The 27625-nt window shown below is 38.6% G+C and overlaps 1 pseudogene; it reads right to left on the bottom strand.

Annotated features, from left to right (window-relative positions):
- Positions 1-839: 839 nt before the first annotated feature.
- On the bottom strand, positions 840-16261 carry LOC129476722 (centriole and centriolar satellite protein OFD1-like; annotated as a pseudogene).
- Positions 16262-27625: the final 11364 nt, after the last annotated feature.

Genomic DNA, 27625 nt, shown 5'->3' with positions numbered 1-27625 from the left:
AAAAAATAACTAAAAATTTAAGCTTTCTCATATTAAAAGTTTATACTCTGAGTAAAATCTTGTTCAGGAAATAGAAGGATAACAGACTGAAGATAAGTATCTGCAAAATACAGATCTGAGCAAAAACTTGCACTGAAAATACACAAATCTTGAAACTCAACAATAAAACAGACTGCCCAATTAACAATGTGTAAAAAGCTGAGCTCACCAATGAAAACACAAAGATGGCAAGCAAACAAAAAGATGCTCAAACTCATATATCTTTAAGTGGCTGAAAATTACAACAATAAGTTAGCATGGCCCATCTATATTTGTTGGAACAGCTATACCATTTTTAAAACATGACAACTGATTTGCTGGAGGAAAAACAGCAATTCATTCATTGCTTGTGGAATGCACAATGGTACAGAAACAAAAAGAACTCTTTCAAACTCTCATATTAACCTGAAAGCCTGTTTCTCTCCTCTACCACACACACAAGGTGCTATCTGGTCTAACTTTTGATGACAGACTCGAGATCCAATATAATCTGTGCATCTGTCAGCAGCATTTGGGATCCAGGCAGAAGGCAGATGGTTCCCACAGTCAAAGTCATCTAAGAACTTTTTAATAAAGAGTGACTTATTCAGGGTACCCACAAAAGATGGTGGAGTTCCCTGGGATAGTAACAGGACCATACTCTCAGTACTCCTTCAGAATGGAGAATTAGGGGAGAGATAAATTCTCAGCACTGGAGAGAGGGAGATGGTTCAGAGCACTTGAAAGATGTCATCACAGGCACTATGACCTCAACGGGCCTTGAGATGAAGCAGGCAGTCTAGGGACACTGTATGTGGAGGCTAGTGTTCCCACTCGCCAAACCCAATCAGCAGGCAGAGGGTAAAAAATGCCTTGATACCACCTAGAGGCAGGTTAGCAGAGTTTAATCCAGAAATCATAATTTTATAAATATTTCCAATTTAAGCGTCCTTTACAAGTACAAAACATAATTTTATCACACTGACTTAGTATGAATCACTAATACATGCAAGCCGTGCACCGTGGCTCATGTCTGTAATTCCAGCTATTTGTGAGGCCGAGCCTAGTGGAACATTTTGGTCAAAAGCTTGAGACCATCCTGGCCAACATGGTGAAACCCTGTCTCTATTAAGCATACAAAAATTAGCTGTGTGTGGGAGTAAATTCCTGTAGTCTTACCTACTTGAGAGGCAGAGGCAGGAGAATTGCTTGAACATAGGAGGTGGACATATGGTTTAGGAGGTGCATTTTTTTTTTTATTCTCTTCCAGTTTTTCTTCCTTTAGTAGTAAATAATCACTTACCTCTTGACCACTTTCATTCAGCATATATTTGTTTTGGTATCGCCAAAGACTGTGCTTTGACAGACACTAACTCAACCTGAAATTTAAAAAGGAAAATTTACATTCGAATGATGACTTTATAGTGCTGCAAAGGTAAAAGCTGGCAGGCTCCTTTTAGCATAGCATCACAGTTTAAGGTCCCTGAACAGATGTCTGAATCTCTGCAATAAGACCCAAACTACAGTAACAAAAATTGTCTTCTGCCCGACAGTTGGGGCAGAGGAAGTTTTATGGACCACATCCCATGAAGCAAGTCCTTGAAGCAAATCCCATGAAGTAAGATTATCACCCCATTTTTCATAGGCAATGAAGAACCTAACAACAATCACTCATCATAGCAATATAGATTTGTTTAAAATATGAAAAGGTAAGGTAAAAATGGCCAGGCATGGTGGCTCCCATCTTTAACTCCAGCACTTTGGGAGGCCAACATGAGAGGATAGCTTGAGCTCAGAATTTCCAGGTTACCTTGGGCAATGAGGAAAAACAGGGTCTCTACTAAAAGTACAGCAGGGCACTGTGGCTCAGTCCTGTAATCCCAGCACACTGGGAGACCATGATGGGCAGATCACTCGAGGTAAAAAATTTGAAACCACCCTAGCCAACATGGTGAAACCCCTTCTCTACTAAAACTGTATTAGCCAGGCATGGTAGCAGGTGTCTGGAATCCCTGCTACCCAGGAGGTTAAAGCAGGAAAAATCACTTGAAAACAAAGGCAGTGGTTGCAGTGAGCCCAGTGTGCAACATTACACTCAAGCCTGGGCAAAAGAATGAGACTCCACCTTAAAAAATAAGAAAGAAAAAAAAAGAAATACATAATTTGCTTGGTGTGGTGGGGCACGGCTATAATCTGAACTTCTTGGGAGGTGGAGACACAAGAATTGCTTTACCCTGGAAGGTGATGATTATAGTGAGCTGGTATCACACTAGTGCACTCCATGCTGAATGACAGAATGAAGCTCAGTCTCAAAAAAAAAAAATAAATGAATAAATGTAACATTTTGTGTAGAGCTTTTCTTTTCTTAGTATACTATATATCATATTTGAATAAGAAGACATACAAAGTTCTCACATAAGTTCAACTTGCAAAAATAAACTTTATATTTAAAATGATTTAAGTGCCTAAAGTTCCAGCTTCGTCTTCAGATAGCAAGCACAAAAATAAACAGCAAAGTAAACAAGAAATGGCATGTGATAAATGTGTTGCATTTTGTTTTGATATGTGAGATAACACGATAATGTCAGAAATTTTTAGCTGCTCCTGATGAAAAGAAAGAACAGGTTAATGTAGAAACAGACCAATAATAATATTGGCCACCTGCTATGAACTAGGCTCATAAGTTAACTCACTGAATTCCCTCAACAACCCTATAATGTGGAAAACATCCTAGAGTTTACAGCTGAGGAATCTGCAGTCGAAGGACCTGCCCAAAGGCACAGAGGCAATTAGGTCACAGATAGGATTCAAGGAGGACTCTAAGACTGAAAGCACTGTCTATAGTTTCATATATGATGTTGATTGAAATTAAGAACTATTGAATTAACTTTAGTCATCCCCTGCTTTGCTGTAGAAATGGCAGTTTAAACATCTCGAGAGAAAGACATTGGATAAATTCTATATGAGTAAAATTTTATATATTCATTAAAATCTATTTCAAAAATATATGCTAGATAATTCCTCAAGTTCTTACACAAAATTTACAGATTGATTGAGTTCCTCCTTTTTTGTATTAATAACTGTGTTCTCCTCTTGCAAGCAAACAGTTTTTCCTGAAAGAAAGAGCCTTTTAAACACCATAACGTTTTCCTTGTGAATACAAAAGCTGTTTAATATTTATGGCCAGTATGTCAGACATGATGACCATTATTTATAATATGAAATAGCCTGTGTAGGGGACAAAACTTTCACAAGCAAGTAAGAAATAAGCCCTGTTACCTAACAGGTGATGTGAAGCTATAACTGTCCTCTATGTGGTGAAATTCCACCATCTACACATACTAACCAGAGAGGTTTTAACTTCCTTGAAGAAGAAGATCAGTCTGTTACTATGTTGTAAAAGACAATATTGTTATTGTATTGTAGGTATTACTTTTTCATTTTCATTTTATTTAACTTGAATCTATGTATATATATTATCAAGGTATAATTTTTACCTAGATGATGGTACTAATTTATAAAAGAAGTGTTAGTCTCCACAAGATAGTAGTAAAAGAGGAAGCCACACACTGGGTGTCTGGACAACGTCAAACAACTACCCTTGGTATACTCCCAAGAATCTATTTGAAAATTCCACCAAAACTTCACTTCTCATTACAGGCAATTTCCTAAAAATATATTGAAATATAAAATATCTAAAGATTGAGACATTACTCATCTTCCAGTCTCAAGGGCAATATACACAAGAATTCAGGAGGTTATATGCAAAGTAAAAATATTATAAATAAAAAAATATATTGGAAGGCAACAAAATAAGAAGCTATGTCACAGGAAACAGAGAAGTTAAAATTTTTCCATAAGTGAAAAAGAACATATCTCATGGTTAAAAGTAATAGGTACCAGAGGCAATAAGTTGCTGCCAACTTCTTGATAATTGCAGATTTATCAAAATATACTGAAATAAAGTTTAATAAAATATCCAGAAAAAAATCACTGACCTTTCTGTTTATATAAAATATTAAAAATAAGGGTTTTACAAAAAGTGGGAAGACAATATTTTTTTAATTTTACATAATTAATATTACACAAGAAGTGTACTACAGAAAAGTAGTGTAAGCTATTTTTTTTAATATAAAACAGACTCAACTAAGGAAGCTAATATCTTGTATCAAAATTGAAAACTATGGCTTCTTGCCCCACCCAAACATCATCTTTACTCTTCCTTTCCTCTTCAATCACTCTTTTAGTTCTAATGATGCAGTCATCCATTAGTTCAAGTTGATATCTGAGATTCAGAATGAGTCTCACAGTTGTCTTTCCAGAAAGATGCTTATCAATGCAGGACCTTATCTATGGCACAGATACACCTGAGGGCACTGAATAAGACTATGTAGAACTTCAAAGTCCCTCAGTATTAAAGCCAGGGATATGGCTTTCAAACATAAAATGTCCAACAAAACCCTGCCTTGATGTTATAAAGCACAATCATACAAAATGCAGGGTTGTGTTTTCATAAGGTTACTGAAAGCATTACTTTCCAGTTGGTCTCAACTGGCCCAAAGAACAGGGAAGATAGTTAAATTTACACAGCACACAACAGACTCAATCCCAAGTGATAATTAGACAGTCACTTTCAACCCACCTGTACTATCTGCCCAGCCCAAACAAACGTAAGGACTTTGGGCCCAGGGACCAAGCCCAGTCCAGGGAACCAGGTGCTAAAAGCATTATATCTGAATTAACAATATCCAAAGGCACATTTCACATTTTTTACTTTTCTTTCTCAGCTTTTACAAGTTGACTTTTGACTCCAAAAGGATGAAGAAACACTCCTGTTGTGAACAGTCCCCAAACTCCAAGATGTGCCAAAGTCATATGAGAATTCCCAAAGCCAGAAAGACACCATGCAGGCCGGCAAGCTGTCACAATGGTACCAAACAGTTCACTAGCTCCATAACTATATAAAATTAACATACTTTAATAAATGTATTACTAGAAATTACTAAATGTAAAACTAAAAATTACTAAAAAATACTGATAAATATATTACTAAAAAAATTATAGAAAACTTCATGTCAACTATTTTAATATAGAAATTGACCAAAAAATTCCATAAAATATGGAATTCCAAAAATTCCATAAAATTCTCGACAACTACAGATTTATGAAAATGTATTGAGAATACACTGGGAATTCAGAATCTATAAAGAACTGTTCTGTTTTTAAAAATTGAATTTGTTTATAGAATAACCTCAAGAAACCTTTGCAAGTTCTGTGTAATGGAATATTGATGATAATTTATGAGAGGGGCAATTAAAAACAGGCCAAATAAATGCCCAGATCACCTGAGTTGAGTCATTTCTTCTGAATACATTAACAGCAAATATTTACTGAGCATTTTTTATGTGTCAGATGCTTTTGAACCCACTGAAAAGTTACAACATGGGCATAATGTCTTAGAACTGAGGTATTTCTCACTGATACACAAGGTGACAGTAAAGCAAAGCCAAAGTAACCACAGTTGTCCATATTTTGCTTTCCCTATATCGATTTTTGCCCCACATATGTAATTTTAGCTCTTTTCTTGTGATTATGGTTTTGCAAAATCATGAAGGAATACAAGACACATGTTCACTGACAAACAATCTGACCACTAAGCATAGTTTTTTTTTTTTACAACATGATAAGCTTTTTTTTAAGTTGATTGTGTTTAATTTTAATTTTGATTTTATTTTACTTTATTGAATTTTTTTTTAGTCTGGTCTTAAAATTTATTTTTTATTTTATAATTTATACATTGTTAGACATCCCCATCTTTGTGGCAGTATGAGTGTGGAAGAGAAAAAGGAAACTAAAAGTTATTACAATTCAAATTTCACAGCTTATTAGCTATAGCTTATTAACTATGCAACCTGAGCAAGTCACAACTTGCCCTGAAATTTAAAGCAAATCACAGCCCTTGATAAATATTCGAGAAGCCATGAGTAAGAAGAACAGAGTATGTGCTTTTCTACACCTTATCTTTTAAAAGCTGCCCTAACTCAAATGCAGGAATATATTGGCTATTGATAAATGTTTATTTTTTTTGAATACTGAAGTTTGCATAAAAGATTAATCATAGACTAATTCCTTGGCTTTTGTTATATTTCTACCAATGTAATTTAAACATATTACTTCTTTAAATGTGCCAAACGATTACTTTAGAAGTTTGTTTTTTAGGTTTCAGTCATAAGTCTCCACAAGACACTTTGTATTCTGCTCCTATCTCCTAAGTCCTCAGTCTTGCTTTTATGTTTTTCTTCCTGGAGTTTCTGGGTTCTAAAATTAGCAAAAAACATAAAGTAAATCAACTATAATAGCTGAGTTAACAAATTTAGGAAAAACATCACGTGACACGTTTTTAGTTCAACAGACTAAAACTGCTAGATGACCAGCCTGGACAGCATAGCAAGACGCTGTCTCTTAAAACCAAAACAACACCAACAAAAAATCCCTACAAAACAACCACAAAAAAACTATTGATTGAATATTGATCAAATACCAAAAGAGAGGGCAACAGATAGATGGGTCATTCAGGGCTTTCAAATACTTCAGAATCGAATGACCTTCATAGGGAGAATTCAAATCACCCATTACACCAACTCCCCAGCCAGGGAGGTGGATTCACAGGAGATGAGATCCAGCCATCCTGAGAAGTACCGCAAAACACTAACTAGCCCAAGAACAGTTAAAAGCTCCAGGTATCAGCTCCCTCTTCTGGCAATCCGGAACACTGTGGAGAGCTAAACTACATTGATTGTGTATATATTTTGAGAGAAGGGAAAAGGAGTAGAGAAAATGGAGTGACACACACTCCCTGCGCAAATGTTTCTCTTTTTTTTCCCCTCTCTCTGTTGTTTAATTTACCTTTTCATTATTGCCAAAAAGAAAGTAAGATACACAGTGGGCTGAAATAAAAATTCAAACCTATAGAAGTGAGAAAACAACATTAAATAAGATGGGGACAAATTCTTTAATGAGCTAAAGGCCCTAAAATATCTATGGGTGTCAATTAACAGAATATTCCCAAAGGAAAGGAAGGCTTCTTGTGCAAACTATAGACAGGTGAGCTTGCTGTCAATCCTAGGTAATATATGAAGGATGAAACATTTGTGAGCACACAGAAAAAGTGAATAGCATTGAGAAATAGTTTCATCCACTACAAGTCAAACCACAATACTTCCTTTTTTTCAGCACAGAGCTGAATAGGCCTGGATATTTGGAATTCAGTCACAATACATAAACACACAAAAATATCAGACCTGAAGGTCTGAAGTTAACTTTAAAATATATGATCTGTTCAAGTATTAACAGCATCTCCAAATTTTCTATTTAGTGTTACTGTAGCCTAGTGATAGCATTTCATGTTAAAGTTTAATATTTCAAAAGCACAACCCTAATGTTTGTTTCTGTTAATGTGTAACTTCTAATACTGGGTGATATCACCTTTATAAAAAAGAATTCTACTTGTCAATAGACATTACAATATTTAGACATATATTTAGTAATTCTTTTTAATCTCATCATTCTGAATATTCAAAATAAACATGCATACATATAATTCAAAAGCTTCAACTCTTTGCTTCAGCTTTGCTTTTTTTCCTCTTAACAAATCTATATCTTTTAGTAAAAGAAGGCTTTGAGCATAAACTTTCTTGTTTCAATCTGTAAAAAAGCATTAATTTTGGCTGGTTGTGGTGGCTCATGCTTGTAACGCCAACATTTTAGGAGACCAAGGCAGATAGATCATGAGGTCAGGAGTTAAAGATCACACCGGCCAGGGTGGTAAAACCCCATCTCTACTGAAAATACAAAAGTTACCTGGGCATGGTGGAAGGCACCTGTAATTCCAGCTACTCCGGGGGTTGAGGCAGGAAATTGCTTGAACTTGACAGGCAGAATTTGCAGTGAGCCAAGATCACACCACTGCACCCCAGCCTGGGTGACAGAGCAAGACTCTTTCTCAAAAAAAAAAAAAAAAAAAAAAAAGAGGTATTAAGTTTTAGCAAGAAAGTTAATGAAAGTAGAACAAATTGAAATAAATAAATATACTGCTTACTAAATTCCAAAAACCAAAGTACAGAAATTAAGAATACAATTTCACCTTCAAATGATTCCTACTCAGCTGGGCATGGTGATTCACTGTTGTAATCCTACCCCTTGGTGAGGCCAAAACAGGCTGATCACCTGAGGTCAAAACGTTGAGACCAGCCTTTCCCAATATGATGAAATCACATCTCTATAAAAATTACAAAAATTAACTGGGTAAGGTGGTCAGCACCTTTAATCCCAGCTAACTGGGAGGCTGAGGCAGGAGAATCACTTGAACCTTGGAGGCAGAGGTTTCAGTGAGTCAAGGTAGTGCCATTGCACTCCAGCCTGGGAAAAAGATTAAAACTACATCTCAAAAAAAAAAAAAAAAAAAGAAAAAATCCAATTCAATGTGTTCCTCAACTAGCTATTCCAGTTGCGCAAGTATTTACTCTCCCAAGTTCTGTTAAAGTACATTTCCATATATTTTTAACATCCCCATGTAATTTATGTTACTTAGTTAACACATCTCAGTCCCTTAGGTAATTTAGGTAATTTTTGTTTTGAGACTCGGTTCTGCTCTGTTCCTTGGGCTTGAGTGCAGTGTTGTGATTTTGGATAATTGCAACCTCTGCCTCCCAGACTCAAGCCTTCTACCAGACATCATCCTACCTCAGGCTTCTCAGTAGCTGAGTTAGACTACAAACACACACCACCAAGTTGCTCTAATGTTTTTGTAGAGATGGGGTGGTGCCATGCTGCCTAGACTGGTGTTGAACCTCTGAGCTCAAATGAGATCCCCATCTCAGCCTCTCAAAGTGCTAAAACTACAAGCATGAGCCACCAGACCTAGCCCCCTTAACTAAAATTTGGGAAGTTCTTCAGGAAAATAAATAAACAAAATGTACATTCAGAAATAAAACTCCAAAGGAATAAAATTCCCATGGATTTTGGTGGTGGTACTGCCTAAATGTTTCTGAGTCATCTCAATGTTCATGAATCATTGTGATTCAGAGTTAGTAAGCTCATATGAACTTGTAAATGAATGAGCCAACATTCCACTTATGTCTTCACAGAGCAAGAATTTACTATCTTTCATATATCAAGCAGCATACTAGGAACTGGATATAAAAATGTAGACTGATGTAGTCCTCATCTCTGAAGACCTCACAGTATAGTCAGGGAGAAACAATCACACTGAGATAGGATAATTTTATAACTGAGGTAAATAAAGACTGCAGGCAGGAATAAGTCCTAAATGAGTGCTCAGTGGAAGTCAGGGAAGGCATCTCAGGGGTGACATCAAATCTGGGCCTCGAATGACACTACGGTTTTATCAGGGAGAGAAGGGGATTGATATTCCAGGTGGGGAAATATAGGCATGGTGGTTTTTATGAGAATGACAATCTTCCTCAAAGCCTTCAGATATTCGCAGTTGAATAAACAGAAATTTAGTCAGTCACTTACCTTGAAGATGAAGTTATTAGTCTAAACACAATCTAATCATCTGCAAGATTTGTGTGTCCAACATTCAGTTTTATAACTGAAGGAAGCTGAATTTTCAGAAATGCTATGGAAAATTTTAGATTGAGTGCCCTTAGCATTAAACAACTATGTCTCATTGAGAAGCTCCAAGCGAGAGTGGGTACTAGCGGGAAGACTTCCTACTTTCAACATCTGGCAGCAGCAGTTTTAGATGTATGTTTGAAATACTGCTGTAAATCCTGTGTGGTCTAAGATACACACATGGAAAAGGAATATGATTTCTTGAAGGAGTAGATACAATCCAACTTGCCAACACAAACTCCCTGTCACTCCTCATCCCCTTCATCTCCTTTCAAGTTACTTTCCTGGTGATGAAATCAAATGGCCACATGGATGACCCTTGGGGCCCTGGTGACTCCTTCACTCCAGGGATCTTTACTCTTGCTCATTTCCATGGCTCAATCCAACGGCAGCACTGCACCTTTGATTTCCACTGTCTACCTGCAACCTCATTCTGCAATTCTGCACTCTTGGACCATCTTTATTCTTCCACCAGCCAGTCTCTCCAGATCTATTTCTTGATCACTGAGACTACAACTCAACCCCCCCTTTCCCCCAGGTTACCAGCCACCTGCCCTCTCCTCTGCTTACCATCACTACACAGGAGATCCAGGGAATCTTCATGAAACAGGCTGCCTTTCTCAAGGACATTGAATTATGTTCTGCAAATCTCCACTTCCCAAGCATCTCCATCTTTGCACCCTCACTGAAAGGGACAGCAGAGACATACCCTTAAAATTCCTCCCCATAGGTAGAACAGAAAACTCACCTACAAACATGTGGTTTTGTCTCTCTCACTTCCAGTGTTACCCCAACCACAGCTGGGCCTTCAGTACAGGTAATCAGTCTGCTCTACTTTAAAGAGCTGTACATACATTACCAGCATGAGCTACTCTGCACCTCCAAGCTGCTCCTGAAACCTTTCATCTATCTCCTTAATTTGCCTGATAAGATGAAGTTTTTTAGAGTGTGTTTCTCATAATTCCAACTTGAATGGTCACCTCTGCAAATCTTGCATTTCCAGAAGTCTCAAAGGATGCAAATCTGTATCCTTTTCAAGGCCCATCATTCTTTTATTTGCTGTCTTCGCCACAGTCCTTACTGCTCTTCTGGGACCGTGTTCCATCAATTGTAACATCCCATTCCTTGAGTTGACCTAGTAAGAGCTGTAGGAAATAGCCACCCAGTAAAATATTTGTAAATACCACCTCTCGGTGCTTTTGATGTCTCTCAAGGATACTCTATTTCCAAAGAATAAAGTTTTCAGATTCTGCTTGACAAGCTTTCTCAAAATCATTTCAGAACCTAGCTAATTCCTTCTCATACTCTCTTATAACTTTCATAAAAAACTTCAATTGCAAATTGATTACCAATGTAAAAGTTCCAATCATTATATTATAAGTGCAGTAACAGATTCTCTCTCCACAGCTAGGCTCCACATTAATGTTCTGTCCAAATATGTTGTATTTATTTAATCTATCATTTTATACCATTTGCTGTATTTGTAGGACTGAATCAAAAGGAATAAACAAATCTCATCAGAAAAAAATGGTATGCAAAACAGTGAAGTACCCTATTTTGTGTTAAAAATTCCAGGTATTTTTTGGAAATCTAAGATTAAATCTTTAAATGACAATCAAAAACATGACTTATTAACTGTAACAAGATAAAGATTGCCTTTTGACACATCTGCAAGAAGTTGCATTTCTATTTCTGTCTTATCTTCATTTAGCTTTATTTCTAAAGACTCAGACTTTATATGCTGAGGATAAGCATCTGCCAATTGATCATCAATAAGCTGAAGGTTGTCAGCTATTAAAAAGTAACAGTTCAAATTAGGACACAGAGGCATGGTCAGGTGTGTAAGAGGCCAGACTTCTGGTTCAAAAGTAGAGTATACTTCAGGGAAAGCACAGGTGTCTGCAATTTACTTTGAAATACAAAAAAAAAAGTAAGATAGATGAATAGATGGACAGATAAAAATGATGAAGTATATATAATACAAATGCAATAGTGAAATCTAGGTGGTAGGTATGTAATTATTGACTACAATTGTTTCAACTTTTCTATATGTTGAAAACACTCAGGCATTTACCATCATCCACCACGCTGAGTTAATTTGTGTATTTATTATTATTATTATTTGTATAGACAGGGTCTTCCTATGCTTCCTGCACAAGCTGATCTCAAACTCATGGCCTCAGGTGATCCTTCTGCCTGGGCCTCCCAAGTTGCTGGAATCACAGGAATAAGCCTCTTTGTCTGGTTATAGCTTTTAAGAGTAAATCTGAAAAAAGTCCTTCAGAAGAATGATACGAAACCTGGAAGCAATAGGGAAATATTTATCAATCTCACTACATAAAAATTAAAAGATGGTGTCACAGTGTGTGAAGTGTGAGAACTGCTACCACAGTGTCTTTTATTTCCTTCCTTCCTTCCTTCCTTCCTTCCTTCCTTCCTTCCTTCCTACCTTCCTTCCTTCCTTCCTTCATTCCTTTCTTCCTTCCTTCCTTCACATTATTACAATGAAGCTTGGCAATTAATACAAAGACTCAAAGGCTGGCAGAAAGTATGTACTCAAATGATTAAGCTCTGAGTGAATGGATGAATGAATAAATGTCTCTGTGGAGTTATAGAAATGCATGTAACAGACAAAATCCCAAGGGGGTAGCAACACAAAAGGAGCATTACTAATTCACAGATTATTTTAAAAGACATAAAGGATAACTAAGCATAAAAAGACAAGTTGCCAGCTTATGTTCATGCTACAAAGCCCATTATCAAGTCTAACCAATGGTGTGAAACCCACAGTAGTTACAAACTTTATAAAAGTTTTGTATGAAGGCCAAGATTAAGGCAATTAATCAGGTCTGTGTAAACATTTAAGAACAAAAGTTATATTACACTTTACCAAACACATATTCTATTCATTAATGACATATTAATACATTTAATATTCTATCAATTTTATTTGAGAGGCATACCTAGTATACAAAGACACCTGGCTTAAAAGGCAGTTTTTTGAATGTTTTCTTTTTTTTAGAAATTTTGCCAACAGCGGATATGTTTACAAACAGTATCTTTTAGTGTGTCTGCAGGACCCTTGATACTCACTGAAGTTTTCTTATTTGACTATATGAAGTCATTACAAAAATGAAAATATGGGAATAATGACCTGCAGAACAAGTGAACTGTTGTTTACAAACTAAGATGTGGTGAGCAAGGAAAAACATGTAATTTAAATCAAATTAAATGTCTTACTCTTCTCCCTCAAAATTAGCTTCATTCTTTTATAAGGAAAATTACATAGAAAAACCTTGTTATAGTTTACGATTATGTAGTCTCCTACATTTTTGGTTTTCTTTATCAAATCCTGAGACCTGTTAAAAAAACTGTTCCCTTTATAATGTTATTAAGTTATAATTAACAAACCAAAGTAGAATATAGATACTAAGTAATCTTACCAGTGATTTCTAGAAACTGGAAGTACGGTGATTTTTATTGAGTGCAATCAATCCTGCATAGTAAATACCTTAAGAAAATAAAAATTTCCTAATTAGACACTCTTATAGCAGTGTTTAAGTGACACATTATATTTATGAATATGAGATTAAGGAACATCCTTCAAAAAATAAGATTACAAAGCAAAACTGAAGCTCTTTCTTACACTGTTAGATAAATTACAAAAACATATTGAGGTCAAAATAATAAAATATCTTTCTTGATCAGGTAATTAACCTCTAAGTATTTTACATCAAATGTCATTCAATTACATTTTTTTGGAAGTAGTGTTTAAAAATTTAAATAAACAAAATTTTCATGGTCTTTACAGTCATTATTAAAATGCACTTAAAACACTCTCAAACAGACATTTTGGGCAGTTATTTACATCTGTTTCTACTACAGTATATATCAATAAGTATGTCTACTCTGAGAACACTGATATGTTTTCAACTGGATTTCCTTCAAATAAAGCATTTAGCATTGGCATTTTATATTAGGAGAAACCAATAAGTTGTTTGAGTGGGATGAATTCCTATTATAAGAATTATACAACTGGTAATTGCACAATAAGTAGAATATAGAGTGATTAGAAAATTAGAGAAAGATATATCAAAAATGAATTCCAGACAAGGCACAATGTCTCACAGTTGTAATTACAGCACTTGGGCAGTCTAAGCAGGCAGATGACATGAGCTCAGGATTCAAAACAACACTGCCCACCATAAGAAACCCAGTATCTATTAAAAAAATAGCAGAATGTGGTGATGTGTGCCTGTAATCCCAGCTGCTTGAAAGGCTGCAGTAGTATAATTGCTTGAACCCGGAAGGCAGTTATTGCAGTAAGCTGAGATTATGCCACTGCCCTTCAGACTTGGTGACAGAGCAAGACACTATCACTAAAAAATAAATATGTAAATAAATACATTTATAAAATCGATAAGTGAAATTTGGTTGCTTATGAAGAAACTCAACATACTTAAAATTTTCATTCAAATACTGTACTAAGGCCAGGCATTGTGGCTCACATTTTTAATCCCTGCACTTTTGGAGGCTGAGGCAAATGGATCGCTTGAGATCAGGAGTTTGAGAAAAACCTGGCCAACATGGTGAAATTCCACCTCTACTAGAAATACAAAAATTAGCCAGGTGCCTGGGTGAGCACCTGTAATCACAGCTACTTGAGTGGCTAAGGTGGGAGAATCACTTGAACCGAGGAGACAAAGTTTGCAGCCCGAGATCATGCCACTGCACTCCAGCCTCAGCAACAGAGTGATACTCCATCTCAAAGAAAGTAATCACAATACTGAGCTTCTTGTGTCCTTAAAAATTTGGAATATGAAATGTTTAGATAACTATAGACAACATAAAGAAAACAAAGACATATACACACCACCAAGAGTGAAATTTAATGTAAATGATAGACTTTGGGAATAATGACATGTCAAGGTAGGTTTATCAATTGTAGAAAATGTACCAACTTGTTACAAGATGTTGACAATGGGAGAGACTGTGCATGTGTAGGAGCAGTGGGTGTATGGTAACTCTTTGTACTTCTCCATCTACCTGGCTGTGAAGTAAAAACTGCTCTAAAAAACAAAGCTTACAAACACCCTCCCCCCACAACACACACATATATTCACAGGAAAACTTTGCTGCATCTAGCTTTAAAATAATAAACTGGGATGAATGTTCAACAATAATGGTGGAGAAATATAGTTCAAATAATTAGAAATGTACTATAAAATAAAATGAAAGTCTCTTTATTATTTGGAAACTTTACAGATTTTTAAGAATTACATCATTTAAGTTACTTGATTCACCTCTCCACAGTCTGGTTCCTCATCTGTAACATGCAAAACATCTGTCATGTATTTATCACAGTGCCAAGCTCAGAGCAAACATTCAGCAGATTGGCAAAGTGTTATTAAACAACACCGAAAATAAATAAATCAGTTTCAGCTCTTAAAGCTTTAGAGATTGTAGATCACAATTTTACAAAAGACTAAATGCGGGCTGGGCGCAGTGGCTCACGCTTGTAATCCCAGCACTTTGGGAGGCCGAGGTGGGCGGATCATGAGGTCAGGAGATCGAGACCACGGTGAAACCCCGTCTTTACTAAAAATACAAAAAACTAGCCGGGCGTGGTGGCGGGCGCCTGTAGTCCCAGCTACTCGGAGAGGCTGAGGCAGGAGAATGGCGTGAACCCGGGAGGCGGAGCTTGCAGTGAGCCGAGATTGCACCACTGCACTCCAGCCTGGGCGACAGAGCGAGACTCCGTCTCAAAAAAAAAAAAAAAAAAAAAAAAGACTAAATGCGATACCAAGAAATTAATTTCAAATTTAGTACCCGCTTGTTATATAACAAAGGTATTATGTGCAAGTATGATGTAAATTCAGAGGATTGAGAAACAGAACTAGTTTAAAAGCAGTTAGCTATAATGCAGCACGTTACAGTCTGCCGAGAAAAAACTGTTAATAAAAAGTTCAAAACAGAAAAGGAAATTCATTACATTTTCTTTTGCTAAACCAATTTCTGGAAAGAAAACAGAAAGTGAAGACTCATAACCACATCTTTGTTAGTGATCAGCTACTGAAGAGTTAGAGGCTGCTAGTAAGAGGGAGTTCCCTTGCACTGAAGTGGACTGAGGTTGCAATTCTCCATTCAATTCAGGGTGCATCTACTCACGAATTAGCTGGTTTTGAATTTGTGTCTTGCAACGGAGGAAGGAAGAAAGAAAGGAAAAAAGAAACAAAGAACAGAATGAAGGAAGAAATAAAGGGAGGGAGGGAGAAAGGGAGGAAATGAGAAAGGAAGAAAGAAAAGAAGGAAGGAAGAAAGAAAAGTAGGAAGGAAGGAAAGAAGGAAGGAAAGAAAGAAGGAAGGAAGGAGGGAAGTCAGACAAGTTAAAAAATACTTCAGTAGGATTTCCTCAATAGAGATATACACAGATGTGTTATATTCATTGGAAAACGTCCTTTTATTTCCATGTTTCTAGATCCATGGCCAGAAGTAAGGAAACTTCCCCTGCAAAAGTCTTACCACATGAGACAAGAAAGCCAGTGTGTTCTAGAAAAATGTCTATTTCCTCAGCTTCCAAGTAAAACTGGTGATTAGCCAGACCCATTTGCAGACTCTTAACTTCACTTCCTGGAAGCACATTTCAGTAGCTTATGCTTGGGATGTGAAGTATAAGAAAAATTTCTGCCATTTCTTCGCACCTCTGTGGACTGTTGGAAAATATAACCAAAATATTCAACAAAGGACTGCTCGTGTGCTACAAAACCATCCAAAGATAAATCTGTTACCACTAAAAATGAGGATTTCAACAAACTTTTAAGGAAACAGAGAAATGCTCACACCATATAACTTAAATTTAAAAAGGTTATATGCACAGGATATATCTACATATTTTAAATGTAAAATATGTTTATGAAATACATATTGCAATGAAAACACATTGAGCTAATGCTATTCCTAGCTGTTAATCCAAATACAAAGAATACCTACAGATATTTGCTGCTCAAATTAAATAGCCAGGCATATCACTGTAGTTTAAACAAGAAAGTGTTCATTCCCAAACTATTAAAACAGCACACTAGTGTTTTCTATATGGTGTCAATGTTCCTCATCCAAATGTATTACAAACCCACTTGTTAGTTTAGCAACCTCTAAGCCAGATGTATAAAACAGGCCTCATTTTACTAAAATGTGTTCATTAGATAAATGCTTTCTGCTCCTGTCTTATTGTAGGTTCAATTAATTATTTGAACATTCTCCTTAACGTCGATTCAAATGCAACAATTTTCTCAATGGATTCAAAGAGACTGTAGTATTTCAGGATAGAGTTTTGAAACACAAATATTGGATGAATTTAAATGTGGACTACTTGTTACAGGTTACACTTTTAAAAGTTATGGAACAGATAAAACTAAACCTGTATTTGAGTGTGCCCAGTACACCCCGATCCTTCAACGTTTGGTGTAGCTTTTCTCGCAGCTCATCTTGACTCAACAAGTCAGACATGGGGAGCAAGTTGGACTAGAAGACAAAATGATTACAGGTTATCTGGGGGATAGAGCAAAGGTGAACGTAGGAAAAAAGATCACTGGTCTCTGGGGATGCCGTGAGTGGCCTAGCAGGGAAGGAGGTATTAAGGAACACCAACAAGACTTCATTTCTACCTGTCGCTGACGAGGGGCAGTTGTGTATTCCTGAGTCATTAGTCGCCAGCTTCCTCCCATCATCAGCTTCCTCCCAGGCCACCTCCCTCGCCCCGCCATGGCCGGAGTTGAGGGCCCAGGACAGGATGCAGGTCCAAGATGAGGGGGAATCTCCACCCTCAAAGCCCTGCCTGTGTCCGAGGTGAGGAACAAAGGTGCTGAACACTCTCACTCTCACATTCCCAAGTAGGTTTTCTATCAAACACGCGAGCCTCCTCTCTTTGTGGTCCTGAGGCATGGCCGAGGACCGTGACCTAGGCACAACAAAAAGGCGGCTGGAGGGCTGGGACCCAAAGACTAGGGATGGAAAGCAGTGAGGCAGGACGACGAGATTACAGCCTTCACATCGAATCCTGCCCCTCCTGGAGACCTACAAAGTACAGTCTTCCTGTTCTGAAGATACATGGCTCATGCACTTGGTTGCCTAGCACCCAACAGAAGCTCCAACCTCATCTTGGGAGAGCACATCCAGGGTATCAAGGAACTACCCCCAGTGAAGTGGGCTGAAGCAGCAGGAGCGCGAGTCTCCACAGCGGAACTGAGAATGCCTTTCCCTCCTCGAACTCTGGCTGCAGGTAGGGGGTTGGAGTGAGTCGGAACAGGCATTTTAAGACCCTGTGGGACACTACTGGCCCTACATGACAGCGCAATGGTGCTGTACCTCCACTCCTCCCTAGGTTAGCCAGATCAGATCTGCCATGCCTCGACAAGTTCATCCATACACTGAGCACACGTCCACCTGCAAGTGTCTGCTCTCTTGGGGGCTTTGCTTTTGCAGTTAACAGGGTCATTCAGCTGACCCAGGATTTCTTAATGGAGCCACTGTTGCCTTTTGGAGCCAGCAGATTATTTTGGGAGGCTGTCCTGTGCATTGTAGATTTAGCTGTATCCTCGGTCTCTATGTTGTCAATAAGACCTTCTCCCCCAAGTGAGACAACCAAAAATGTCTCCAGACATTGCCAGATGTCCTCTTGGAAGCAAGATGGATCAGGGTTGAGATCCACAGAGTGAAATGTTTTTTAATAGCCACCGTTGTGTGTAGAGAGGAAAGGTGAGATTGACCTCATGATGCTTATATGTAATTAAAAAGAAAAGGAGCCAAACCTCTCAGATGCAATAATGAAAAATTGTGTCCAGAAAATTGAACAAGAGCTAAGATAATACTATAAACTGAGTAAAGAGTTTAAAGGAGAGGTGGTTGAAGTTGGAAGTGATCCAGATCATCTCTCAAAAAAAAATGTTAACTCATCAGGGCCTTGATGCGTAGTATTTAGGTGGCAGATAAAAGAAGAGCATTGCAGGCAGGGGAAAAGTGAGCAAAGGAATAAAAAAAACAAACAAACAAACAAAAATCCAGGACCTTCTTGGGGGCAGCGAGGTTTCTACCTTGAGTCCAGAGGTTTATGTTGGGAAAATAAGCCTGATAAAGTATCTAAGTCCTGTGAGGACAAAATTTGATCAGTTTTAGCTTTGTACACAGCATTGAAGAAGTGTACAATGAGTTTTGATGATTGGCTGTGAAAAACTTAAAGACTTCAAGAGGCAATATGAATGACAGGACTTCTTAGGATGTGGAGAACATGTAGATTTTTCTTGGAAATAATCCAGGAGTGGGAGAGATTTAGTTGAATTTTTAAAAATAGGTAGGGGGTTGCAGGCAGAATCAGGGAAAACATTCTAGACATGAGGAGAGAAATAAGAGTAGTTCTGAAGTGGACACAGTCAACATGGATTTGGGAGGAAAAAAAGTATATGACAAAACTCTAGCAGAGGTGGTAGATGGCTGAATAGGAACAGCTCCAGTCTACAGCTCCCAGCGTGAGTGATGCAGAAGATGGGTGATTTCTTCATTTCCAACTGAGGTGCTGGGATCATCTCACCGGGGAGTGCCAGACAGTGGGTTCAGGACAGTGGATGCAGCACACTGTGCATGAACTGAAGCAGGAAGAGGCATCACCTCACCCAGGAAGCACAAGAGGTCAGGGAATTCCCTTTCCTAGTCAAAGAAAGGGGTGACAGATGGCACCTGGAAAATTGGATCACCCCCACCCTAATACTGCACTTTTCCAACGGTCTTAAAAAACAGCACACCAGGAGATTATATCCCTCACCTGGCTCAGGGGGTCCTACCCCCATGGAGTCTCGCTCATTGCTAGCACAGCATTCCGAGATCAAACTGCAAGGTGGCAGCGAGGCTGGGAGAGGTGTACCCACAATTGGTGAGTTACTTGTTTGATTATGTAAACAAAGTGGCCAGGAAACTCGATCTGGGTGGAGCCCACCACAGCTCAAGGAGGCCTGCCTGCCTCTGTAGGCTCCACCTCTGGAGGCAGGGCACAGACAAACAAAAAGACAGCAGTAACCTCGCAGACTTAAATGTCCATCTCTGACAGCTTTGAAGAGAGTAGTGATTCTTCTCCCAGCACACAGCTTGAGATCTGAGAACGGGCAGATGGCCTCTTCAAGTGAGTCCCTGACGCCTGAGTAACCTAACTGGGAGGCAGCCACAGTAGGGGTGGACTGACACCTCATGCGGCTGGGTACTCCTCTGAGACAAAACTTCCAGAGGAATGATCAGGCAGCAGCATTTGCAGTTCACCAATATCCGCCGTTCTGCAGCCACCACTGCTGAAACCCAGGCAAACAGGGTCTGGATTGTACCTCTAACAAACTCCAACAGAACTGCAGCTGAGAGTCCTGTCTGTTAGAAGGAAAACTAACAAACAGAAAGGACATCCACACCAAAATCCCATCTGTACGTCACCATCATCAAAGAAAAAAGGTAGATAAAATCACAAAGATGGGAAAAAACACAGCAGAAAAGCTGGAAACTCTAAAAATTAGAGCGCATCTCCTCCTCCAAAGGAACGCAGCTCCTCACCAGCAATGGAACAAAGCTGGATGGAGAATGACTTTGAAGAGTTGAGAGAAGAAGGCTTCAGATGATCAACCTACTCTGAGCTACAGGAGGAAATTTGAAACAATGGCAAAGAAGTTAAAAGCTTTGAAAAAAATTAGACAAATGGCTAACTAGAATAAACAATGCAGAGAAGTCCTTAAAGCACCTGATTGAGCTGAAAACCAAGGCACGAGAGCTATGTGATGAATGCAGAAGCCTCAGCAGCCAATGAGATCAACTGGAAGAAAAGGTATCAGTGATGGAAGACAAAATGAATGAAATGAAGCAAGAAGAGAAGTTCAGAGAAAAAAGAATAAAAAGAAATGAACAAAGCCTCCAAGAAACATGGGACTATGTGAAAAGACCAAATCTACATCTGATTGGTGCACCTGAAAGTGACGGGGAGAATGGAACCAAGATGGAAAGCACTCTGCAAGATATTATCTGGTAGAAATTCCCCAATGAGCAATGCAGGCCAACATTGAATTCAGGAAATACAGAGAACGCCACAAAGATACCCATCGAGAAGAGCAACTCCAAGACACGTAATTATCAGATTCACCAAAGTTGAAATTAAGGAAAAAATATTAAGGGAAGCCAGAGAGAAACGTTGGGTTACCCAAAAAGGGAAGCCCATCAGACTAATAGCTGATCTCTTGGCAGAAACTCTACAAGCCAGAAGAGAGTGGGGACCAATATTCAACATTCTCAAAGAAAAGAATTTTCAACCCAAAATTTCATATCCAGCCAAACTAAGCTTCATAAGTGAAGCAGAAATAAAATACTTTACAGACAAGCAAATGCTGAGAGATTTTGTCACTACCAGGCCTGCCCTAAAAGAGCTCCTGAAAGAAGCACAAAACTTGGAAAGGAATAACCAGTACTAGCCACTGCAAAAACATGCAAAATTGTAAAGAACATCAAGGCTAGGAAGAAACTGCATCAACTAATGAGCAGAATAACCAGCTAATATCATAATGACAGGATCAAATTGACACAAAACAATACTAGCTTTAAACATAAATGGGCTAAATGCTCTAAATAAAAGGCACAGACTGGCAAATTGGATAAGGAGTCAAGACCCATCAGTGTGCTGTATTCAGGAAACTCATCTCATGTGCAGAGACACATGTAGGCTCAAAATAAAGGGATGGAGGAAGATCTACCAAGCAAATGGAAAACAAAAAAAGGCAGGGGTTGCAATCCTAGCCACTGATAAAATGGACTTTAAACCAACAAAGATCAAAAGAGACAAGGCGATTACATAATGGTAAAGGGATCAATTCAAAAAGAAGAGCTAACTATCCTAAATATATATGCACCCAATACAGAAGCACCCATATTCATAAAGCAAGTCATGAGTGACCTACAAAGAGACTGAGACTCCCACACAATAATAATAGGAGACTTTAACACCCCACTGTCAACATTAGACAGATCAACGTGACAGAAAGTTAACAAGAATACCCAGGAATTGAATTCAGCTCTGCACCAAGCATACCTAATAAACATCTACAGAACTCTCCACCCCAAATCAACAGAATATACATTCTTTTCAGCACCACACCACACCTACTCCAAAATTGATCACATAGTTGGAAGTAAAACACTTCTCAGCAAATGTAAAAGAACAGAAATTATAACAAACTGTTTCTGAAAGCACAGTGCAATCAAACTAGAACTCAGCATTAAGAAACTCACTCAAAACTGCTCAACTACATGGAAACTGAACAACCTGTTCCTGAAAGACTACTGGGTAAACAATGAAATGAAGGCAAAAACAGACATGTTCTTTGAAACCAACGAGAACAAAGACACAACACACCAGCATCTCTGGGACACATTCAAAGCAGTATGTAGAGGGAAATTTATAGCACTAAATGCCCACAAGACAAAGCAGGAAAGATCTAAAATTGACACCCTAACATCACAATTAAAATAACTAGAAAAGCAAGAGCAAACACATTCAAAAGCTAGCAGAAGTCAAGAAATAACTAAGATCAGAGCAGAACTGAAGGAAATAGAGACACAAAAACCCCTTCAAAAGATTAATGAACCCAGGAGCTGGTTTTTTGAAAAGATCAACAAAATTGATAGACCTCTAGCAAGATTAATAAAGAAGAAAAGAGAGAAGAATCAAACAGATGCAATAAAAATGATAAAGGAGATATCACCACCGATTCCACAGAAATACAAACTTCCATCAGAGAATACTATAAACACCTCTATGCAAATAAACTAGAAAATCTAGAAAAAATGGATAAATTCCTCGACACATATATCCCCCCAAGACTAAACCAGGAAGAAGTTGAATCTCTGAAGAGACCAATAACAGGCTCTGAAATTGAGGCAATAATCAATTGATAATCAATCAATCAATAAAAGTCTGGGAGCAGATGGATTCACAGTCGAATTCTACCAGAGATACAAAGAGGAGCTGGTACCAGTCCTTCTAAAACTATTCCAATCAATAGAAAAAGAGGGATCCTCCCTAACACATTTTATGAGGCCAGCATCATCCTGATACCAAAGCCTGGCAGAGACATAATGAAAAAAGAGAATTTTAGACCAATATCCTTGATGAACATCAATGCAAAAATCCTCAATAAAATACTTTCAAACTGAATCCAGCAGCACATCAAAAAGCTTCTCCACCATGATCAAGTGGAATTCATCCCTGGGATGCAAGGCTGGTTCAACATATGCAAATCAACAAGTGTAATCCAGCATATAAACAGAACCAAAGACAAAAAACACATGATTATCTCAATAGATGCAGAAAAGGCCTTTGACAAAATTCAACAACACTTCATGCTAAAAACTCTCAATAAATTAGATATTGATAGGGCGTATCTCAAAATAATAAGAGCTATCTATGACAAACCCACAGCCAATATCGTACTGAATGGGCAAAAACTGGAAGCATTTCCTTTGAAAATGGGCACAAGACAGGGATGCCCTCTCTCACCACTCCTATTCAACATAGTGTTGGAAGATCTGGCCAGGGCAATCAAGCAAGAGAAGGAAATAAAGGGTATTCAATTAGAAAAAGAGAAAGTCAAATTTTCCCTCTTTGCAGATAATATGATTGTATATCTAGAAAACCCCATTGTCCCAGCCCAAAATCTCCCCAAGCTGTTGAGCAACTTCAGTGAAGTCTCACAATACAAAATCAATGTACAAAAATCACAAGCATTCTTATACACCAAAAGAAACAAACAGAGAGCCAAATCATGAGTGAACTCCCATTCACAATTGCTTCAAAGAGAATAAAATACCTAGGAATCCAATTTACAAAGGACGTGAAAGACCTCTTCAAGGAGAACTACAAACCACTGCTCAATGAAATGAAGGAGGATACAAACATATGGAAGAACATTCCATGCTCATGGGTAGGAAGAATCAATATCGTGAAAATGGCCTTATGGCCCAAGGTAACTTATAGATTCAATGCCATCCCCATCAAGCTACCAATGACTTTCTTCACAGAATTAGAAAAAACTACCTTAAAGTTCATATGGAAACAAAGAAGTGCCTGCATCTCCAAGTCAATCCTAAGCCAAAAGAACAAAGCTGGAGGCTTCATGCTACCTGACTTCAAACTACGCTACAAGGCTACAGGAAACAAAACAGCATGGTACTGATACCAAAACACAGATATAAACCAAGGGAACAGAACAGAGCCCTCAGAAATAATGCCACATGTCTACACCTATCTGATCTTTGACAAACCTGACAAAAAGAAGAAATGGGGAAAGGCTTCCCTATTTAATAAATGATACTGGGAAAACTGGCTAGCCATATGTAGAAAGCTGAAACTGGATCCCTTCCTTACACCTTATACAAAAATTAATTAAAGATGGATTAAAGCCTTAAATGTTAGACCTAAAACCATAAAAACCCTAGAAGAATGCCTAGGCAATACCATTCAGGACATAGGCATGTGCAAGGACTTCATGTCTAAAACACCAAAAGCAATGGCAACACAAGCCAAAATTGACAAATACGATCTAATTAAACTAAAGAGCTTCTGCACAGCAAAAGAAACTACCATCAGAGTGAGCGGGCAACCTACAGAATGGGAGAAAATTTTTGCAACCTGCTTATCTGACAAAGGGCTAATATCCAGAATCTACAATGAACTCCAACAAATTTATAAGAAAAAAACAAACAACCCCATCAAATAGCGGGCGAAGGAAATGAACAGACACTTCTCAAAAGAAGACATTTATGCAGCCAAAACACATATGAAAAAATGCTCATCATCAGTGGCCATCAGAGAAATGCAAATCAAAACCACAATGAGATACCATCTCACACCAGTTACAATGGCAGTCATTAAAAAGTCAGGAAACAACAGGTGCTGGAGAGGATGTGGAGAAATAGGGACAGTTTTACACTGTTGGTGGGACGGTAAACTAGTTCAACCATTGTGGAAGTCAGTGTGGTGATTCCTCAGGGATCTAGAACTAGAAATACCATTTGACCCAGCCATCCCGTTACTGGGTATATACCCAAAGGATTCTAAATCATGTTGCTATAAAGACACGTGCACACATATGGTTATAGCGGCACTATTCACAATAACAAAGACTTGGGACCAACCCAAATGTCCAACAACTGTAGACTGGATTAAGAAAGTGTGGCACAAATAGACTATGGAATACTATGCAGCCATATAAAATGATAAGTTCATATCCTTTGCAGGGATATGGTTGTAACTGGAAACCATCATTCTCAGCAAACTATCTCAAGGACAAAAAACCAAACACCACATGTTTTCACTCATAGGTGGGAATTGAACAATGAGAACACATGGACACAGGAAGGGGAACATCACACACCGGGGACTGCTGTGGGGTGAGGGGAGGAGGGACGGATAGCATTAGGAGATATACCTAATGCTAAAACACAAGTTAATGGGTGCAGCACACCAACATGGCACATGTATAGATATGTAACAAACCTGCACATTGTGCACATGTACCCTAAAACTTAAAGTATAAAAAAAAAACTCTAGCAGAGGTGGAGCAATAGGCACTGTAACAAATTATTACAAATTTAGTGGCTTAATACAAGTGTATCATCTTACACTTCTGTAGGATAGGAGTCCAATACTAGTCTTCTTTGTCTAAGATCAAAGTGTGTGCCGAACTGTGCTCCTCTTGGAGGCTCTGGAGGACAATTTGTTTCCTTGTACTTTCTAGATTCTAGGGGCCTCCTGCATTCCTTAGCTACAGCCCCTTCCTCCATTTTCTAAGCCATCAACATCACATTGCTTTTACCATTCTTCTGTCACTTTCCCCTGACTTTCCTCTTTTGCTTCCATCTTCTACATTTAAGGCTGTTGTAACGGCATTGATCAAGGTGGATGATCCTGGGCAATCTTCCTATCTTAAGGTCAGCTGCTGAACAACCTTAATTTCTCTTTGCCATGAGCCCTCACATACTCACAAGTTTTAGAGATTTGGGATGAGGGCATCTTAGAAGAGGTCATATTCTGTTTTGTCCCCTCAGCTAGACATTCGGAAACTATCCTAGATTCTCCTCTTGTCCTCACTTTCCCAATTTAATCTATTATCTAATTCTGTGTAGCTACCTCCTCAGGGCCTCTGGGACAAGTGTTCCTTGGAGATTCTTCAAAGGCCCCTATTTAAAGCAATGGAACAATTGAGCAGACCATGAATGTGTATTCATGCCAATGCAGGTATGTCAGTCATGGCAGCTGATTTATTTGCATTATATATTGGAATACTAAGTAATACTTGTTTTGCTGGTGAAGGGAAGGTGGAGGATGTCACAAAATTTTATATAAAAAGTTGAAATTAGGCTGGGCATGGTGGCTCATGACTGTAATCTCAGCACCTTTGGGACTCTAATCTCAGCACTTCACAATCTCATGACTCTAATCTCAGCACTGCTGGGGTCTGCCGATCACTTGAGGCCAGGATTTCTTTTTTTTTTTTTTTGGAGATGAAGTCTTGCTCTGTCACCCAGGCTGAAATGCAGTGGCGCGATCTCGGCTCACTGCAAGTTCTGCCTCCCAGGTTCACGCCATTCTCCTGCCTCAGCCTCTCCGAGTAGCTGGGACTACAGGCGCCTGACACTACGCCCGGCTAATTGTTTGTATTTTTTTTTAGTAGAGACGGGGTTTCACCATGGTCTCGATCTCCTGACCTCGTGATCTGCCCGCCTCGGCCTCCCAAAGTGCTGGGATTACAAGCGTGAGCCACTGTGCCTGGCCGAGGCCAGGATTTCAAGACCAGCTTGGGCAATATGACAAAATCCTGTCTTTACCAAAATTACAAAATTTCCCCTGGCATAATGGTGCATGCCCTTAATCCCAGCTACTCAGGAGGCTGAGGCAGGAGAATCTCCTGAACCTCGGAGGTGGAGTTTGCAGTGAGCCAAGATCATGCCACTGGCTTGGAATCTTTGATCTAGACCTGTGCTGTCTATTGCATAGCCAGCATCCATATGAGGCTATTCTTGTTTAATTAAAAATCAGTTCTATAATTACAGTAGCCACATTTCTAGTACTCACTGGCTTTCATATTGGACAGCACAGAGGTACAACATTTGCATCCTTGGAGAAAGTTCCACAGATTGGACAGTGCAGAATAGTAATGTGTGTCTCACCTTTGCCCAATACCTTCAAGTGTTTGCTAAGTGATTGCAGCTATGCCCTTCCCTTCCTGGCAACGGGGTCATATTCTCCCAGGGTTTCCAGTTCTTCCACTTCACCTGTCAGTTTTCCTTTGTCAAAATAGAATGAAAAATTACAGACTTCTTGCTTCTTCAGCTGTTTACAAAAGGAAAACAAAATTAGTGACTCACAATAAGCATGGAATGTATATAAAGTAAGCTCTGTCTTATCTTCTGCCCGTCTGTGTAGTCAGTAACAGCACCCTCATGCAATTTTTCTTTGAGTTCCCTTCTGTCTGTCCTCCTGCTGAGTTAGCACCATGCTGCGCACACATTTGTGGCTTTTCATATAAGGATGAGTGTGGGGATGCATGTTATCTCCCTTACACACACATTGACACACCCACATGCAAACCACACACACCCAATCACACACACACATTTGCCCCCCCACCCCTTTGTTTGGTGCTGCTGCTTCTTCAATGTTTGTACTAAAGAAAGTAACAACCACTTCTTTTGCCTCTAAAATTTAGCCCAGCAATAATTCATGATATCATTGTTTACTTTATTCAGTTTTCTACTGCTCATCCTTTCTCCCATCACATTCTCTGGAGAATTATTGCCAGTTCCTGTAGTTTTTCATGGCTTTTGTATCATTCCTGCTTGTCTTTGTTACCCGATTTTTCTATCTCATCTGTTTTTCAGCTCTTTTCTAAAGCAGGAG

Source organism: Symphalangus syndactylus, chromosome Y (assembly GCF_028878055.3).
Source record: "Symphalangus syndactylus isolate Jambi chromosome Y, NHGRI_mSymSyn1-v2.1_pri, whole genome shotgun sequence".
Classification (NCBI taxonomy): domain Eukaryota; kingdom Metazoa; phylum Chordata; class Mammalia; order Primates; family Hylobatidae; genus Symphalangus; species Symphalangus syndactylus.
The sequence above is the reverse complement of the archived record's forward strand: the minus strand, read 5'-3'. Positions and strand labels throughout refer to the sequence as shown.